This window comes from Ornithorhynchus anatinus, chromosome X1, assembly GCF_004115215.2.
Source record: "Ornithorhynchus anatinus isolate Pmale09 chromosome X1, mOrnAna1.pri.v4, whole genome shotgun sequence".
Classification (NCBI taxonomy): Eukaryota; Metazoa; Chordata; class Mammalia; order Monotremata; family Ornithorhynchidae; genus Ornithorhynchus; species Ornithorhynchus anatinus.
In genome coordinates this window covers 30,744,396-30,763,447 of record NC_041749.1, presented here as the reverse complement: position 1 = coordinate 30,763,447, position 19,052 = coordinate 30,744,396, and the positions used below count along the sequence as shown (strand labels likewise).

At 45.8% G+C, this 19,052-nt stretch overlaps 1 non-coding gene across 1 annotated transcript; it reads right to left on the bottom strand.

Annotated features, from left to right (window-relative positions):
- Positions 1-7,667: 7,667 nt before the first annotated feature.
- On the bottom strand, positions 7,668-7,805 carry LOC114806698. The gene has a single exon (XR_003754760.1). It is a non-coding gene; the product is annotated as a small nucleolar RNA SNORA7 (small nucleolar RNA).
- Positions 7,806-19,052: the final 11,247 nt, after the last annotated feature.

Sequence of the window (19,052 nt, the reverse complement as noted above, 5' to 3'; positions counted from 1 at the left end):
CAAGAGGTGGAGCTAGGATTAGAACACATATTCTCTGACTCCCAGGCCCATGGCCCATCCACTAGGCCATGCTGCTTTCCCAGTGTTGCCTCCCAGTAATTTATCTTAGCTATCAGCCCTGCTGGAGGCCAAAGACTGGCATTCTGATGCTCCAGCTCGCTGCTCTGGTGGAAGACTCTGTCTCCTATAGCTCAGAGCTCAATGAAGCCACTGGGCAAGGCAGGTGGGCCCACTGTTGGTTGGAAAGGACCTCACAAGGCTTCCATCTTGGTCAGAACTCTTGAAGGAAGGATTATTGGGATGAATTTCCCAGCTCATCTTCTGGCTGCACTGGGCTAGGCATGGTTGGGTTTGGGAAGTAGGAGGAATATGGTCAGCCATTTATTCTGGATGGTCTAGGCCCTGGGAGGGGTACCTACCTTGATCACATGGGCTCTTGAAATCCTTCCCACTTTGAGAGTTTATGATTCTCTGTGCAGTAGGCACTGAGTAAATATTAATGAATGCAGATGGTGGCATGGACCCTGAGGCATGGTGGTTTGAAGAAGATGCCACACTCCCTCCCTCCCCCATGGGAGCCAAAAGGAGCCATTTCAACTCCAGTTTCCTTGAGTGTCTAGACTGGTTTGGTATAACTTAGCCCACTAGTATGTGATCAAATTCCAGCCAGGGAGAGGCTACAAGCTATTATCTACTCTCTGGATAGGAAGAAATTTGTGTCTAATCCACAGACTAACCAGAATGTAGCCTGCCTCAGCTCTCTGAGGGAAGAAGCAGTGGAGGCAAACTGGAATTAATGGTTTTCTGCTAAGGGTCACGGTGGCCATCTGGAAGTGTTCCCTGAAAGCAGAGAGACGTCAGTATACGGATCAGCCGGGGAGATTGGCCCAGAACCAACTCTGCACGATAGTACTTAGAGTGCACCAAGAGGCTGATCAATTGAGAACTCGTTGCTGTCCGGAGTGAGGTGGGGAGGGCAGGTCATAGCAAGGATCTGAGAGGAAAATATTGGCTTTCTGTTGGGCTGGAGAAAAGCCGTAGGTGCCAAAAGAGGAGAACGGAAGCAAATCTAGAGCTCAGTCATCCTCTGATTGACAATCATTAACCCAGCAGGTCAAAAAAACCCTAGCCTCTTTAGCTGGAAGGGATTGGGAGGAGTCAATCAATCAATCATATTTATTGGCACTTACTATGTGCAGAGCACTGTACTAAGCACTTGGGAGAGTGCAATACACCGAGGTTCTAATCTCAGCTCCACCATTTGTCTGTCTTTGACTGTGGGCAACTCACTTAACTTCTCTGTGCCTCAGTTTCCTCATCTGTAAAATGGGGATTATATTCTGTTCCCTCCTACCTACACTGAGATCCCCATGTAAGACAGGGACTGTGTCCAACCTGATTATGTTGCATCTACCCCAGTCCTGAATACAGTGTCTGGCATATAGTAAGTGCCTAACAGATGCCATAAAAAAAGGGTGAGGGCTGTGCCTGTGATCAATCTGGGAGACTTGGGAGAAAGGGACAGACCTGTGAAATACTATAGAGGAGGAGTTGGCAGGATTGAAAGATTGACAAGACATGGGAGGTAAGTGACAAGAGAGGAGTCAAAGATGGCACCACGGTTGTGAGCTTCTGGAGAAGGGAAGATGATTGTGAAGAAAAATGAGAATTTCAGTTTTAGGTATGTGGAGTTTAAAGTGCCAGATGCCAGTGATGACTTTCTGTTGTGACCATGGGGGTGGAAAGGAGATGAGGGCTCTAGCGGAGCTTGGAGAGTTTTTACAGGTCTGAAAGCCTCCATTTGGCATCTCTTCAGACCTGATTGGGAACTCTTAGGTTTGGTCAGTGACCCAGGATGAGCAAGCCTAGGTGCCCAGCTCACCTAGCTGTGGGATCCTTTGTTCCCATCATCTCCGGAAGAGGAGAGAAGAGTGAACAACACCCAGGGTGCCAGGTGGCCATCCAGATGTGCCAGAGGCAGAAGGTGATTTGAGATTACAGAGCAGGTGAGAAGAGGGGCCTGAAGATACAGATTGGGAAGTCATCTGCATAGAGGTGGGTGTTGAAATGGTGTGAGGAGTTGAGCTTTTCAAGAAGCAGTCTATTGGAAGGAGCATGGGCCTGGAAATCAGAAGGACCTAGATTGTAGTCCTCATTCTGCCACTTGTCTGCTGTGTGAACTTGGGCAACTCATTTAATTTCTCTGTGCCTCAATTACCTCATTTGGAAAATGGGGGTTAAGACTGAGCCTTATGTAGGACAGGGACTGTGTCCAACACAATTATCTTGAATCTACTCCAGTGCTTAGTACACTGATTGGCACATAATAAGCACTTAACAAATACCATGAAAAAGAGTGCGTGCACCTAGGAAAGTAGAGGATCCAAAATGTGTCACTCACTGTGAAAGGACAAAGACAGGAAGAAGATCTGGCAAAGGAAACTGCGAAGGAGGAAGGAAGAGATCCAGAAAAATGCTATGTAAGTAAAACCTGGCCTGGAGTCTACAGTTTATGAGAAGGCGCAGGGAGAGGATCCCAAAGAAGGTGAGAGCTTGAAGAGAGGTGAGGAGGTTGAGAAGTAATGTGTCCTAGTAGAAAAAACATGAGCCTGGGAGCCAGAGGACCTGGGTTCTAATCCCAACCCCACCATGTCCCTGCTGTGTGACTTTGACCTTGGGCAAGTCATTTCTCTTCTCTGTGACTCTGTTTCCTCCTCTGTAAACTGGGGATTCAACACTGTTCTCCCTTCCTCTTAGAATGTGAGTCCCATGTGGGACAGAGATTGTGTCTGATATGATTAGCTTGCATCTACCCCAGTGCTTAGTACTGCATATAGTGAGTGCTTAACAAATAGCCAAATTATTATTATTACAGTAAGAGAGAAGAGTGTGGGAGGGGAGCAAGTGTTTTCAAGCAGTGAGAAGTGTTAGAATCTAAGGCACAGGTGGAGGGGAATTCCTCATGGAACAAAAATACTTCCCTACTAGATGGTAAATGATTTCTTCTGGAAAGTGGAAAGAATCACCCTCATGGATGCAGTTTCGAAGGCAGTAGTGTTGTCTTTACCCTGAAGGACAACTCTACTGTAGACTAGCATGGGAATAGTCTGGGTGAGGAGCAAGAAAATGCCCTAGAGAGATGATATGTCAGTCTCAGCCTCTGTCTTTAGAGAGGAAACTCCCTCCCGACCCCAACACATACACACATACCCCTTCTGCTCTGCTCTCCTAACCTTCCCTTTGGACTCATTCAAATCCCAGCAAGCCCTTTTACCTCCAACTCTCAATGATCCAGAGACGGGTTGGCCAGGCTCCCTGCTTCTCCTCTTTATCTCCTCAATTCTGTGCCTGGTGGCCTTTCTAACCTTCATTTGTCCTTCGCCAGAGGGTGAGGCAGTGGCAGCAATGGCATCAGTGGCAGGGCAAAGAGGTGAATACCAAGCTTGTCCGTGTCTCTTCATGTGGGGCTGCTCTGAAACGGTTGTGATGGGAGGAAGGAGGGCATTTCCTTGCCTGCGTCCCTTCCTCCCCCAAGGCAGGCCCCAGTTTGCCCAGGCCAACTTACCCTCAGCTCCCAAGAGCTCTCAAGGTTGAACCTGGCCCTCAATGGGCTCTGCCCTCACCGGAAACGCCCCCAGCTCCAAACTTCCCATCAGAGGGTGCAGCCCAGGAGAGCCAAACACAGAATACCCCTGAGAAACAAAATGCCACAGAGAGAAAGCAGCCCTCCATCCACCCATCTGTCTGCCATCCTTCCTTACCAGGAGCTGCAAGAGCTTCTGACCGGGAAAAGTGTTGTCATAAATCTAAGCTGCTTCTGCTCCACTGGGCCCCAAGGCAAGGGAATGTGATCTCAGGAGTCCCCAGGTAACCTCGTATGATTTCCATATTGCAGCTCAGTCTGAAATGCAAAGACGGCACCCTTGGAAACCAGATCGCTCCCCACATGCAATCTAGATCATTCTATCTCTCCACTGGGAATGAACTGAATGCAAACTGATAGGCCAAGGGACTCCCCGAACCATCCCCACCCCCAGCAGAGGGGGTGCCGGCAACCACAGGCACCTCACCCCCCTTTTGGCTGAAGGAGAAACTCCCACGGGGATTTCTCCCAACCCTCTGAGATCTGCCCTCCAGATCCAGTGATTCTGTGTTCCCTCTGATCGCTCTCTGGTATGGATCTCCTCACTGTAAGGCAATAACTGCATTTCCCCAAGCTTCTGGTAGAAAGAAGAGAAGGGAGAAAAAGAGGAAGAGGAGGAGGAGGAGAATGAGAAGGAGAGAGAGGAACAAGGGGAAGGGGAAGGGGAGGAGGGAAGCGAGGGAATAAGAGAGGAGGGGGGAAATGAGACAGTGAGAGGAGGAGCAAGAGGAGAAGTAGGCATCAGCCAGTTAATGTCTACAAGGCATCTTTGAATCTCAGCTGGCAGGGGCTGCTCTCTTGGCTAAAGAAGACCAAAACACACCACCATCAATGGTATTTATTGAGTGCTTACTGTGTGCAAAGCACTATACTAAGTGCTCAGGAGAGAACGATGCAACAAAATTGGTAGGCATGTTCCCTGCCCACAGCGAGCTTACACTCTAAAGTCTACATTGTTGTAAGGAGGCTAGTGGGTTCCAGACAGTGCCAGCCTGTTCCACCTGATTAACCTTTCTTTTTGTGTTTGGTGGGGGGGGGGGGTATTTGTTTAGTGTTTATTATGTGTCCAGCACTATTCTAAGCAATGAGGTAGATACAAAATAATCAGGTTGGACACCATCCATGTCCTACATGGGGCTCACAGCCTTAATCCACCTTTTCCAGATGAGGGAACTGAGGCATAGAGGAAGTGAAACGACTTGCCCAAGGTCACACAGCAGACAAGTAGCAGAACCGGAACTAGAACCCAAGTCCTTTTGGCTACCAGTCCCATACTTTATCCACTAGGTCTCACTTGCCTTCTCTGGATCTTGTTTTCTTTGCCTGAAACCCAAACCAGACCAAATATATATCAGTTCAGGGAGCTGACAGTGATGGTGACCAGGGGAGACTTACCTCGAGTATCAGGAATCCCCACAACCTACATTGCCTCAACTAGCTCCTGCTTTACCCCACAGGACCATCGCTGGTCCCCGTATTTTACTGTGGGGTGGCAAGTGCTTTTACAAGTACTATAAGGAGTTCCTGAGAAAGAAGACCTAGTCCCTGCCCTACAGAAGCTTGCACTCTATTTGGAAAAGCAAGAGAAATACAAACACACACACTACAAATGAACATAAAACACACTGATGCACATACAAAAATGAATAAAGATACAAAGGGAAAAAGCATAGAAACATAATTTGCAGAGCTCTCAGAGCTAAGGGGTTCCTGGAATGGTTTATGCCAAGTGGGGTTACTTTATGAGGGCTTCATGCAAGAGGTGGTTTTTTATAGCCAGGAGAGATCTCTAGGGGAACTGCATGGATCCCACTCACTTCTGTTCCTTACTCGAAGTGACCAGATTTTCTCAAGTCCCAGATGGAGCAGAGTGTGGTTCATAGTGGCTGGAACCCATTTATCCAAGCATCTGAGGGGCTTGGGGACAACTCAGGTTTTGCTTTTGTTTTTTATGGTATTTGTTTACCGCTTACTATGAGCCAGGCACTGCTCTAAGTGTTGGGGTACATACAAGCTAATCAAATTGGACACCATCCCTATCCTACATGGGGCTCACAATCTTACTCCCCATTTTACAGATGAGTTAACTGAGGCACAGAGAAGTTAAGTGACTTGACCCAAGTCACACCGCAGACAAGTGGTGGAGCTAGAATTAGAAGCCAGGTCTTTCTGACTCCAGGCCCGTGCTCTGTTCACTAGGCCGTGTTACTTTTTATGAGCAGGAAAAGTGTCTACTAACTGTCAGTCAGTCAGGCAGTGGTATTTATTGAGTCTGTCTCCACCTGTGAGCCCATTGTTGGGTAGGGATTGTCTCTGTCGCTGAATTATACTTTCCAAGCACTTAGGACTGTGCTCTGCACATAGTAAGCGCTCAATAAATACGACTGACTGAATGAATGACTGATTGAATACCGTGTGCTTGGGAGAGTACAACTATATAAAACTATAATAGACGCATTCCCTACCTAAAATGAGCTCACAGTCTAGAGGGCCAGGGAACGTGCCTATCAACTTTGTGGTATTGTACTCTCCCAAGTGCTTGGTATGGTGCTCTGCATGCAGTAAGTGCTCATTATTAATAATAATAATAATAATGTTGGTATTTGTTAAGCCCTTACTATGTCCCGAACACTGTTCTAAGTGCTGGGGTAGATAAAGGGTAATCAGGTTGTCCCACGTGAGGATAAATACCATTGAACGATTGCCTCGAACCTACCGTGGGCCACCTGTCCTCGAGTCTGTCTTGGGACAGTGGAGGTGGCCGGGGCCCCTTCAGAGGCTGGCGTTGCTCGGAGCTGACATCACTGAGAGACTGGACAAAGCGTGAGCGATGGCATGTGTGCACGCAGACACAGTGGGACTCAGACCTCTTAATCCACTCTCTGTGTCCCAGAACCGCGGTTGGGATCATCGCTGGTCAGGGCCTGCTGCTGAAACTGCACTTTCCTTCATTGCCGAAACCCCTTTAACCTCTGACTCGCTGACCAGTTGCTGACTGTTGCAATTTAGGGGCTCAGGGTGGGTTGGGGATTGGAAGAGAAGAGGAGGGTCTCAACTGGGGTTCTTTCACTTTTGAGTTGTCCAGGGCAGGAGGTGGGAATTGCAACTCTATCGTAATAATAATGATGGTATTTGTTACTCTCCCAAGTGCTTAGTACAACGTTCTGCACCGAGTAAGTGCTCAAAAAATGCCATTGATTGATTCACTGAGTGAGTCTAGGCTTGGCACTAGAGCCACTGCTCTAGACAGTAAGCTCGTTATGGGCAGGGAACGAGTCTACTGGCTCTGTTATGCTGTACTCTCCCAAGCATTTAGTGCAGTGCTCAGCGCTCAGTAAATGCTCAAAAAATACCATTGATTGATTCTAGTCTTGGCACTAGAGCTGTTGCTCTAGGCTATAAGCTCTTTGTGGGCAGGGAATGTGTCTGTTTATTGTTGTATTGTACTCTCCCAAGCGCTTAGTACAGAGCTCTACACACAGTAAGTGCTCATGAAATATGACTGATTACTTGATGGATTGCATAGGCTATTGCTTAGGGGCTAAGCCTCCCACATGCAAGTTACACTAAACCCAGAGTTCCCCAAGTTTCTGTTAGGGTCTAGAGGCACCAGGCAGAGGCTTGACTCTTGAGAAAACCTTGAGATGAGAAAACAAGGGAAATCCTACCCTGCTCTCCACACCCCTCACCCCCTCTTGCTCTGGGGCATGAATCCAAGACCTAAAGGCTGAATGGCACTACACTCTGTCCCGGAAGGTGTTTTTGGAGCTTGGTCCAATCACTTTGCCCCATAAATTGCCTTGCCTTATGCTGTCGAGTTGTTTCTGACCCATAGCAACACCGCAGACACATCTCTCCCAGAACGCCCCATTTTCCATCTGCTAGCGTTCTGGTAGTGTATCCATAGAGTTTTCTTGGTAAAAATACAGAAATGGTTGACCATTGCCGCCTTCCACACAATAAACTCAAGTCTCCACCCTTGGCTCTCTTCCATGCCACTGCTGCCCAGCATGGGTGAGTTTTGACATGTAGCAGATTGTCTTCCACATGCTAGGCACTGGCCAACCTAGAAATGGAATGGGTAGACCTGTGCTTGACTCTCCCTCCCATAGCCGAGACTGGTAGAGTACTGAAAACGCACCAGGAGCGACACTGAGAGGGATTGCCCCATAAATACTCCTGCAGTATTACTAGACTTACAGTAACGGTGCTATGAGAAGAATAATCACACTACACTGCTCTTTCCCTGATGGATCCAAAACCCTGGCCTCTGCTCCAAAGTCCAGACAAGCTGACTCCACTTTGCCACCAGGCCATAAAGGGAGAATATATGTCTTTCTCTTTATGCCCCCAGAACGTAGTATCTCAGTGTGAAGATGAAGGAGGGGAGGCTGTCCTCTTTCACCTCCAAGGCCCTGATTGCAGCCTCAACTTTTACACACTGAGTTTCTTCCTCCTAAAGCCATTTTTTGGGCAGAGGTCTCAACCTGCTTTACGAGGATGATGTTGATGGTGTTGTTGTCCACCATGCTCGGTGGACAAGCCTCAGTCTAGCCACAGAGGCTTCAGGACCAAAGGTGAGGGCAGAACAATTGCTTACTGGGCTGGTGGTTTGAGCAGTCCCACTCACACTCTCTCACCTCTCCCAGTCATGTCCGCACTGGGACACAGAGGGCAACAAGTGAGGTCCTGGCCGGAGGTGCACATTGTGAAATGCCCACAAGACTCGTGTGGGTAGGGAATGTGTCCGTTTATTGTTGCATTGTACTATCCCAAGACCTTAGCACAGTGCTCTGCACAGAGTAAGCAATCAGTAAATGGAGTTGAATGAAGAATTTAATTTGTAAAACCCATTTACAGCCAAAGTGATCTCAATACAGCAGCAGAGGCATTCATTCATTCAATCTTATTTCTTGAGCGCTTACTGTGTGCAGAGCACTGTACTAAGTGCTTCGGAAGTACAGTTCAACAATTCGTAAGACTGTTGGTACTTAGTGGAATCGTGAGGCGATTCATAGTCATTCTAACAGTAGCATTTATCAAGCACCCACTGGGTGCTGCACGCCGCACTGAGAACTGTATTTAACACTAAGATCGCACTGTATTTAATACGAAGATCTTGGGTGGTTTTTACTGAGGTAGTGAGTTTTGATATGCCTTGGGAGGGAGACCAAGAATTGCTGGGCTCTTTTGTCAGGAGCCTCAGAGTTTGTGATGTAGTCTGGGTAGGTGTGGCCCACCTGACTCCCATCTAGTTCCCAGCCAGAGATGAGGAAAGGTGAAAAAATTCAGTCGGATAACTGAAGGATGACAGAGTTGTTGGGAAGCCCAGCATGTTCCTGTGATGAAACGGAGCCTGTTCCTCCTTCCATTGCATGACAAAGATGGGAGAGGGGCTTGGGGGGCTAGATGTGGTGGGCTAGAGGAAGATCACATCTGGACAGAAACAGTGTTTGGCAGTGATAACACACAGAAGGACCTCATTCCTTCCACATCCTAGTAGCCAAAGGAGACCTCGTGGGGCCCCACCTTTTTTAACTGGTATTTGTTGTTTGTGGTTTGTTTGTTTTATGTATTTGTTAAGTACCTACTCTGAGTCAGGCACTGTACTTAGCACTCTGATAGATACAAGACAGTCAGGTTGGACACAGTCCATATCCGACTTGGGTCTCACAGTGTTAATTCCCATTTTACAGATAAGGTAACTGCGGCATAGAGAAGTTAAGTGACTTGGCCAAGATTACATAGCAGACAAGTGGCCCATGCTTTAACAACCAGTTCGTGCTGCTTCTCAGTTCAGAAATACTGGTGCTAGACTGTAAGCTCCTTGAAGGCAGGGATCATATCTACTAACTCTATTGTACTCTCCCAAGCGCTTAGTACAAAGCTCTGCACACACTAAGTGATCAATAAATACCATTTATGGATTAATTGACAGCCAACATCCCGTGACACCATGTACAGCCCTCTTTGGTTCTTTCCTGTGTCTCTGGGGAGTGGTCCAAGATTAGGGATATGAGATGGGCCATGGAGGACCGCTTCATCTCCCATATGGAGGTAGAGTCCCAAGCATGGATAAGTCATGTCATGAGTTGGGCAGTGGTCAGGTATGTCTCCCTGAGAACATCTTACATGATCGCTTCTTTGCTATCCAGAGGTTTTGTAATTTCCACAGCAGAGAGAATGGGTGTATGCAGAATGCCAGGGACAAGAAAGATGTGGAAACAAAAAGAAACAAATAATTAGCCTGCTGTTTTAATTAGGTAGGGTGTGGACAAGGCAAAGTCTGAAGACTCAGAAGATGCAGATCCTCCTCTCGCTTCCGCTCTCGATTCTCAGTGGTGCTTTGGGTGAGCCATTTGGCTCTCCATGGAGCTAGATAGCACCTCCTGGAGAACGGAACTGACTCTAATGACACCCCACACACACACTACTGTCCCGGGGAATATTTGTAGTGGATAAAGCAGGGACCTGGAAGTCAGAAGGCCTGAAGTTCTAATCTCGGCTTTGCCACCTGCCTGCTTTATGACCTTGGGCAAGTCACTTCACTTCTCTGGGCCTCGGTTACCTCATCTGTAAAATGGGGATTGAGACTGGGAGCCTCATATGGGACAGGGATTGAGTACAACCTGATTTGCTTGTATGCACCCCAGCGCTTAGTACAGTGTCTGCCACATAGTAAGCATTTAACAAATACCACAATTATTATAATCACTGACAAATAATTACTAGGCTAAGAGCATGAGCAACACCAACTCTAGACCAGGAGATTGAAATTCAAATCCCTGATCCCTCTGTCTCCACCCTTGAGCAGGAGATAGACTCAGGACTAACCCAGCAGAGCCGGATGGAAGTCCAGATAGAGAAGTAGTGTGGCCTAATTCATTCATTCATTCATTCATTCATTCATTCATATTTATTGAGCACTTACTGTATGCAGAGCACTGTACTAAGCACTTGGAAAGTGCAATTCAGCAATAAAGAGGCAATCTCTGCCCACAACAGGCTTATAGTCTAGAAGGGGGGAGATAGACATCAAAAACAAACAGGAATCAATAGCTTCAATATAAAAATAGAATTTTAGATATATATATACATGAAAACAAGCAAACAGGCTTTAATATAAATAAATAGAATTATAGATATGCACAAATATATAAAAGTGCTGTAGGGCAGCTGGGTAGAGCAAAGGGAACGAGTCAGGGCGATGGGGAAGGGAGGGAGAGCTGAAGAAAAAGGGGGCTTGTGGATAAAGGATGGGCCTAGGAGTCAGAAGGATCTGGGTTCTAATCCCCGCTCTGCCATGTGTCTGCTGCGTGACCTTGGGCAAGTCACTTAACTTTTCTGTTCCTCGGCTACCTCATCTGTAAAATAGGGATTGAGAGTGTGAGCCCCATTCGGGACAGGGACTGTGGACAACCTGATTTGCTTTTATCCACCCCAGTGCTTAGAACAATGCCTGGCACACAGTAAGCACTTAATAAATAACACAATAATCATTATTATTGTTAGCCGAGACTAGAAGAAGAGGACAAAAAAAATCGTCCTGGTGCCTCGGCATGAAAGAGGACCAAAATGTTGCTCTTCGAAGCTTCTTTTCTCAGGGTGCCTACTGTGACCACAGCTTGTAGCCAAGGGGAGAAGGTGGTGAAGAGTTGTCGCAAGCAGGGAAGAATGTTTTACTTCCCCACGGACCCGCTCTCAAGCCTCAGCATTCACTGCTGGCCCCTGGCTGTGCCAGTTCTTCTGGGAAGACAGGAAAGAGGAGCTTGGTGCCAGAGCAAAGGAGTTGACAGTGTCAATCAATAGTGTCTCTTGTGTCGTTGCAAATTGTTCCTCCCACAGGATGGTCTTCTAGGAACCAGCCCTACTAATCTGTCTCTCTGTTCATAGAGGTGAGGACAGGATCCAGTGGGTTTACTGTGGGGTGGATTCTGTGAACTGGAACTTTACCAAGCTCCAGGAGTAAGCTGGTGGGAGCTCTGATGGCCTACCATTTTTTTTCCTTGGGTTATCCAGGGAGGAGAGGTGGGAATTATGATCTGATCTGGCAGAGAGAGGAAGAGGATTGTGAAAGATGTGGATGGATTTGGGGGTCCAGAGATGTGTCTTGAGGGATTAGTGAAACTGGGGTGCATTTTGAAAGGCAAATAGCTGTCTCTAAATCGATCGATCGATCAGTCAATCGATGGAATGCATTGAGCACTTTCCGTGTAGACAGCACTGTACTAAGTGATTACATGGATAAATCAATTCAACGTCAAGCTTCTGGAAAGTTAAGAAATCCTCATGGTGGTCTAGGAGAACATCACAGCTGCTTTATTGGAATAAGGGAAGGAACCCAACCCCAAGTACGGATAAGAGCGCGGGGACTCTTCTGTATACACCCATGATCTTGATGGCTGCCTGGCTGTCCATCTCAACAGGAGACCCCACTGAAAGTTGTTCAATGGAAATGATTCAGAGATTTAAAGGTTACTTGTAGCAGCATGACATAGTGGAAAGAGCCTGGGCCTGGGAGTCAGATGACCTGGGTTCTAATTCTGACTCTGCCAATTGCTTGCTTGGCGACCTTGGGCAAGTCACTTAATTTCTCTGGGCCTCAGTCTCCTCAACTGTAATATTGGGATTGAATACCTCTTCTCCTCCCTTCTACGGAGAGTCCCTTGTGGGATAGGGATTGTGTCCAACCTAATTAACTTGTATTTACCTCCATGCTTAGAACAATGTTTGATGCATAGTAAGTGCTTAACATATGCCAGAAGAAGAAGAAGAAATAAGAAATACATTATCAACAGTTTAGATTCTTCATAATCATACCACAAGGGAGGCTTTCTAAAGTCCCATGGTAGACTGGCAGATGAAGTAAAGAAATGTGAGTAGTGGGGTATGAAGGCTGAAGTGACTAGGGATAGGCTGACTACCACCGTTAAAAAAGCATTAGTGCCCCAAGCCCATGACCACAGAACCAGTGGAGAGAAGAGGTGGGTCCGAGGAAATCTTGTGGAGATGACAAAGACATTGCAATGATCTGAAGTCTAAACTTGCCTTCCCACCATTAAGGATAAGGCCCTCTGAAGAAAAAAAATAGCCAAAATATAAAGACAAGGTCTTTAATCCAACTCTGGAGGGAGTCACCACCACAGTCAAAGCCATGCAAAATGGTCAAGCCTCTAGACCCAATGACATTCTTGCAGAAATCCATAAGCAAGAAGATGCTCTAGTGTTTAGGTGCCTGTCCAGGCCATCATTCAACATACCAAATGCTGAAGAAATACCACAGGCTTAGTGTCCTAGCATCAAAACTATGCACACCTTAGCACAGCTATTCTGGGTGAGACACGTGAGGAGAATGAACAATAGCAGAATATCCAAATAGCTGCTGCATGGAGAGCTGAAGTTGGGAAAAAGAAAGCAAGGAGGGTCGAGAAAGCTTTTTAAGGACACAGCAGAACAAAGCCTAGAGCAGTGATGTAGCCTGGCTGAAAACTGGGAGTCGATTGCTGAGAGGAGACCTGCAAGGTGCACTGTCATCAAGAAGGAAGCAGTTCTCTTTGAGCAAAACTTTCATATACCTGGATATCCACTGCTCTCTTTGTAATAATAATAACAATAATAATGGTAATAATAATTATGGTATTTATTAAGCACTTACTATGTGCCAAGCTCTATTCTAAGAGCTGGGTTGGATACAAGGTAATCAGGTTGGATGCAGTCCCTGCCCCACATGGGGCTCACAGTCTTAATCTCCATTTTACAGATTAGGGAACTAAGGCACAGAGAAGTTAAGTGACTTGCCCAAGGTTACACAGCAGAGAAGTGGTGAGGTCAGGATTAGAACCCAAGTCCTCTGACTCCCAAACCCATGCTTGTGCCACTAGGCCATGCTGCTTCAATATTGGTAATTGTTAAGCACTTACTATGTGCCAGATTGTGTTCTAAATGTTGGTTTGAATACAAGCAAATTGGGTTGGACACAGTCCCTGTCCCACGTGGGGCTCACAGTCTCAATTTCCATTTTACAGATGAGGGAACTGAGGCAAAGAGAATTAAGTGATTTGCCCAAGGTCACATAGCAGACAAGTGGCAGAGCTGGGATTAGAACCCATGACCTTCTGACTCCCAGGCCCGTTCTCTATCCACTATGCCAGGGTCCACTCCTGGCACTCTTCTAGCCAAAATCATTCTGACAGACTCTTAAAAAAATAAAGTTAGGTGAATCTCGATATGACTTGAGACTGAAACAGCCCAGCAGATATGATCTTTGCTACAAACAGAGATGCAGGGAACCCAAAAAGCATTCTCCACCAATCAGCGAATGGTATTTACTGAGCACTTACTATGTGCAGAGTGCTGCATTAAGTGCGTGGGAGAGTGCAATACAAAAGAATTAGCAGTCACGTTCTCTGCCTCCAGAAGGCAAATCCAACTTCTTGAGCAGTTTCATTATTATCACCTATGAATCAAATATGTCAAAGAAATGGCAGGATATGATTATCGAAAATGAGCTCCTAGAATGCAGTCAGTTCACCTACACTGAGGAATTGCTTGTTGCAACACAGCTTTGCTAGGTAGGACAGGTGAGAAGAATGGATCATAGTAGGATAGTAATAGCATAGTAGCAACTCAGTGAATCAATCCATCAGTGGCATTCATTGAGTGCTTACTATATGTAGAGCACTGTAGTAAGCATTTGGGAAAGTATAATACAGGAGAGTTGGTAGACATGATCCCTGCCCACAGGAACCTTACAGACATCAGTTTGGTGGTCTGACGGGAGGCCCACACAGGCAGAGAAGGTGAGATAAATGACCAGTTTCAAACCATGTGACAAAGCTATGTGATCTGCCGGAAAGCAACGGCAGCAGATAATATGGGCCGGGTTATAACAATCAGGAAACAATTGTCCTTTTCTGACCAGAGGCCTCAGTAAGGTCAGAAAACCACAGTGCCCTTTTGGTATAGTACTAGGCTGGCAAATTCTGGCAGAATCAGAAGCAAAGAATCATCTGAATTTGTTCCCAGTTTGGAATGAATTTCAACCACATTCTCATTGTCTTTCATATCATCTTTGAAAACAAGGCTAGATATATATATAGATACATATACATAAATTAAATATAGTCACTTCTGCTCTAGCACAGTAGTTGTGTTCTTCAAGGGTTTTGTGTTAGGGAAAAAAATCCCATTATAATAACTATTGATTCTATGAACATCAGTAGGTTAGGAGGGAGATGATTTGAAGATGACTGATGTTTTTCTATATCAAGTCTGTATTATTGTTATGTCTAACCCTAGTAGAAAACTCTATACCCTTGTCACTCACTGCTTTTTTACTCTAGTAAATACTGTAAAGTTGCAAGGACACAGAGACACAAAATGATGCTGCAAATATGTACACAGCTGTTTCTCCACCAGAACTACTTATGCCAATTTGTGGATCATGTTATACCCAGAACAGACTCATAATTATTATTATTATTATTATTATTGTAATTGTTAAGCGCTTACTATGTGCCATGCACTGTTCTAAACACTGGGGTAAGCAGGTTGTCCCATGTTGGGCTCACAGCTTTAATCCCCATTTTAGAGATGAGGTAACTGCGGCACAGAGAAGTTAAGTGACTTGCCCAAGGTAACACAACAGACAAGTGCTGGAGCCGGGATTAGACCCCACGTTCTCTGACTCCCAAACCCGTGCTCTTTCCACTAAGCCACGCTGCTTCTCGTGTCATGGGAAGGGCCTTCCTTAATATTTCCGTTCCATTCTTCCCACCGTCAAAACCCTCTTTAAGTCACATCTCCTCCAAGAGGTCTTCCCTGACTAAATTCTTGATTTTCCCTTTATCTACCCTCCCTAATACCTCAACTCTGCTCTTGGCTGTGTACCCCTTACGCACTTTAATACTCACCCCAGTCCCACAGTACTTATGTGAACATCCTTATGCTCTACTATTTCCCCTACCTGTAATCTATTTTAATGTCTATCTCCCCTGTAGACTGTAAGCTTCATGTGAAAAAGGGATCCTTGGCTGATGGACATTCTGTTCAAATTGTATAATGAAAATACCTGAAAATACCTGCTGTAGCCTAATTAACTATATAAAGTATATTTCAACTTAGTTACAAGATGAAGGCGATGGAAAGGATTCAGTGTACCTCAGAGCAACTATAACAAAACCTCCCAGGGCCTAAAAATAGATCTGCCATTAAATGCATCTCAAAGATGAAAGAAGGCTAATCACAGCTTCTGAGGTTCCTTGTTCTTGAAGCACATTGATCAAAGTCTGTAGGAATTTCTTCTTCCAAATTGAATCCTTGTTCATTTAAGCACTTTTTTCCCAATGAAATTTAAGATGGTGCATAGCGTCTTTAGGCTGGCCTGCGCTAACATCTCAGCCCTAAAGTAGGGCTTCTCCTCTAGAGTGACAGTTTATGACACTTCACCTCTCTTATTTCCTACCCAAGGTGCACAGTTCGTTTCTCTAATGCCAACCTACTCACTGTACCTCAGTTTCATCTATCTTGCCAATGACACCTCGCCCACATCCTGCTCCTGGTCTGGAACTCCCTCCCACTTCACATCTGACAGATTTGTATCGATGTCTGCCTCTCCACCCTAAACTGTAAATTCGTTGTGGGCAGGGAATGTGTCTGTTTACTGTTGTATTGTACTCTCCCAAGCACTTAGTACAGTGCTCTGCACACAGTAAGTGCTCAATAATTACGACTGATTGAATGAATCACTCTCCCCACACGCCAAGCCTTATTAAAAGTACATCTCTGAGAGGCCTTCCTCAAATCAGCCCTCATTTTCCTCTTTTCCCACTCCTTTCTGTGTCACCATTGCACTTGGATTTGCAACCTTTAGTCTCCCTGCCTTCAACCCCACAGCACTTATATACATACCCACAATGTATTTTTTTATACTAATGTCTGTCTCCCCCTTTAGACTTTAAGCTCCTTGTGGGCAGGGAACATGTCTACCAACTCTGCTGTAATCTCCCATACACTTAGTATAGTGCCCTGTGCACAGTAAGCACTCAATAAATGCCATTTATTGATTGATTGATGGCATAATCCATGCTCTTTATCTTAACCATGGTAGTGTTGGCTCTCTGTCCCATTAGACTTTTATCTCCTCAAGGCCTGGGACCTTGCCTTCTTCTCCATTGTTCTTTCCCAAACCCTTAGAACAGACCTATGCACAGTATCATCACCAGTGGTATTATTTGTGTGCTTACTGTGTGCAGAGCACTCTACTAAGTGTTTGGTAGAGTACACTGCAATAGAGGTGGTAGACACATTCTCTGCTCTCAGTGAGTTTATGATCTAGAGGACTGGTAGGTAGAGTAGGCACTCAATGAATTCTATTGATTGACTGCAGTTATTAATCTGTCTTCTTTAACAGTTGGGATGAAAGTGTGTGTAGGGGGGTGTCTTTCTTATTAAGGTTTCCCAAAGCCCTACAAATGTTTGATACTCATCCTACCTCCTTAATACTTATGTAAATTTTCTTATATTCTATTTTCTCTATCCATAATCTATTTTTAATCTTGGTCTCCTCCTCCATAGGCCCCTGGTGGACAGGGATTACACCTATCAACTTGACTGTACTGCACTTTCCTAAGTGCTTAGTACAGTGCTCTTTACACAGTAAACACTCAATAAATACCAGTGATTGATTGTTTAATTCTCATTCATTCATTCAGTTGTATTTATTGAGCGCTTCCTGTGTGCAGAGCACTGAACTAAGCATTTGGAAAGTACAATTTGGCAACAGATAGAGACAATCCCTACCCAACAGTGGGCTCACAGTCTAGAAGGGGGAGACAGAAAACAAAACAAAACCAAACAAGTAGACAGGCATCAATACCATCAAAATAGATAAATAGAATCATAGCTATATATACATCACTAATAAAATAAATAGAGTAATAAATATGTACACATATATACAAGTGCCATGGGGGGGCAGAGCAGCAGAGGGAGGGAGTAGGGGCAATGGGGAGGGGAGGAGGAGCAGAGGGAAAGGGAGGGCTCAGTTTGGGAAGGCCTCCTGGAGGAGGTAAGTTCTTAGTAGGGCTTTGAAGAGGGTAAGAAAGTTAGTTTGGTGGATATGAGGAGGGAGGGCATTCCAGGTCAGAGGTAGGACATGGGCCAGGGGTCGACAGTGAGACAGGTGCAAATAAGTGACTGTGAGGAGGTTAGCGGCAGAGAAGTGGAATGTGCAGATTGGGCTGTAGAAGGAGAGAAGTAAGGTGAGGTAGGAGGGGGCAAGGTGATGGAGAGCTTTGAAGCCAAGAGTGAGTTTTTGCTTCCTACGAAGGTTGATAGGCACCTGCACATAGTAAGCGCTCAATAAATACTATTGAATGAATGAATGAATTTTTGAGGAGTGGAGTGACATGACCAGAGTGTTTCTGTAGAAAGGTAATCCGGGCAATGAAGTGAAGTATATAGACTGAAGCGGTGAGAGACAAGAGGACAGGAGATCAGAAAGGAGGCTGATGCAATAATCCAGTCAGGATATTATGAGAGATTGTACCAGCAAGGTAGCAGTTTGGATGGAGAGGAAAGGGCGGATCTTGGCAATGTCGTGAAGGTGAGACTGGTAAGTTTTGGTGATGGATTGGATGTGTGGGGTGAATGAGAGAGCAGAGTCAAGGATGACACCAAGACTGTGGGCTTGTGAGGCAGGAAGGATGGTAGTGCCATCCACAGTGACAGGAAAGTCAGGGAGAGGACAGGGTTTGGGAGGGAAGATAAGGAACTCAGACTTGGACAGAGGCCAAATACCAGCTGTTGCACTAGCCAAAAATGAGGTTAAAAAGCTCTTTCCTAGAGGGTAACAGGAGAATTTAGCCCTGATAATCCACTTTCACTCAGGAACCCACCATCAGGAGGCCCAGGGTCACAGTTGTCATCTTCAGATTCCCATGATCCATTGGTCCTTGGAATTGAACACACTGATTTTCCTCGATAGTCAGTCAGCTGTTCCTCTTTGTTCAGAACCAGGAAGATGCAGCGAAGAGGGATTTCAGGGTGTGAAGTAAAATGGGCCCGTTGGGTGTGGCTCTTAATTGAGAGTCATTCCCCAAGAGAATGTAGTGAGCTCATCAGATGCTTCTGGGATGGGTTTTAATTATAACTGTAAGAGGCTGGTATGGATATACACCTTTCATAAATGACCCGACAAATGGCTGGTTTGAGTATAATCCTGCCTGGAGGCAGGGGGAGGGACTAAAAGACCTCTAGCGGCTTTACCATTCTTGGACGATGGGATAGGGTATCTGGAAGGGAGATCATTGAATCAGGTCCTCTCTGGATGGAAATTCTGCAAGGAATTTTCTTAATCTCTGAAAAATGTTCTTCTCTGGGATTTGTCTGGTGGCATTTAGAGCAGAGT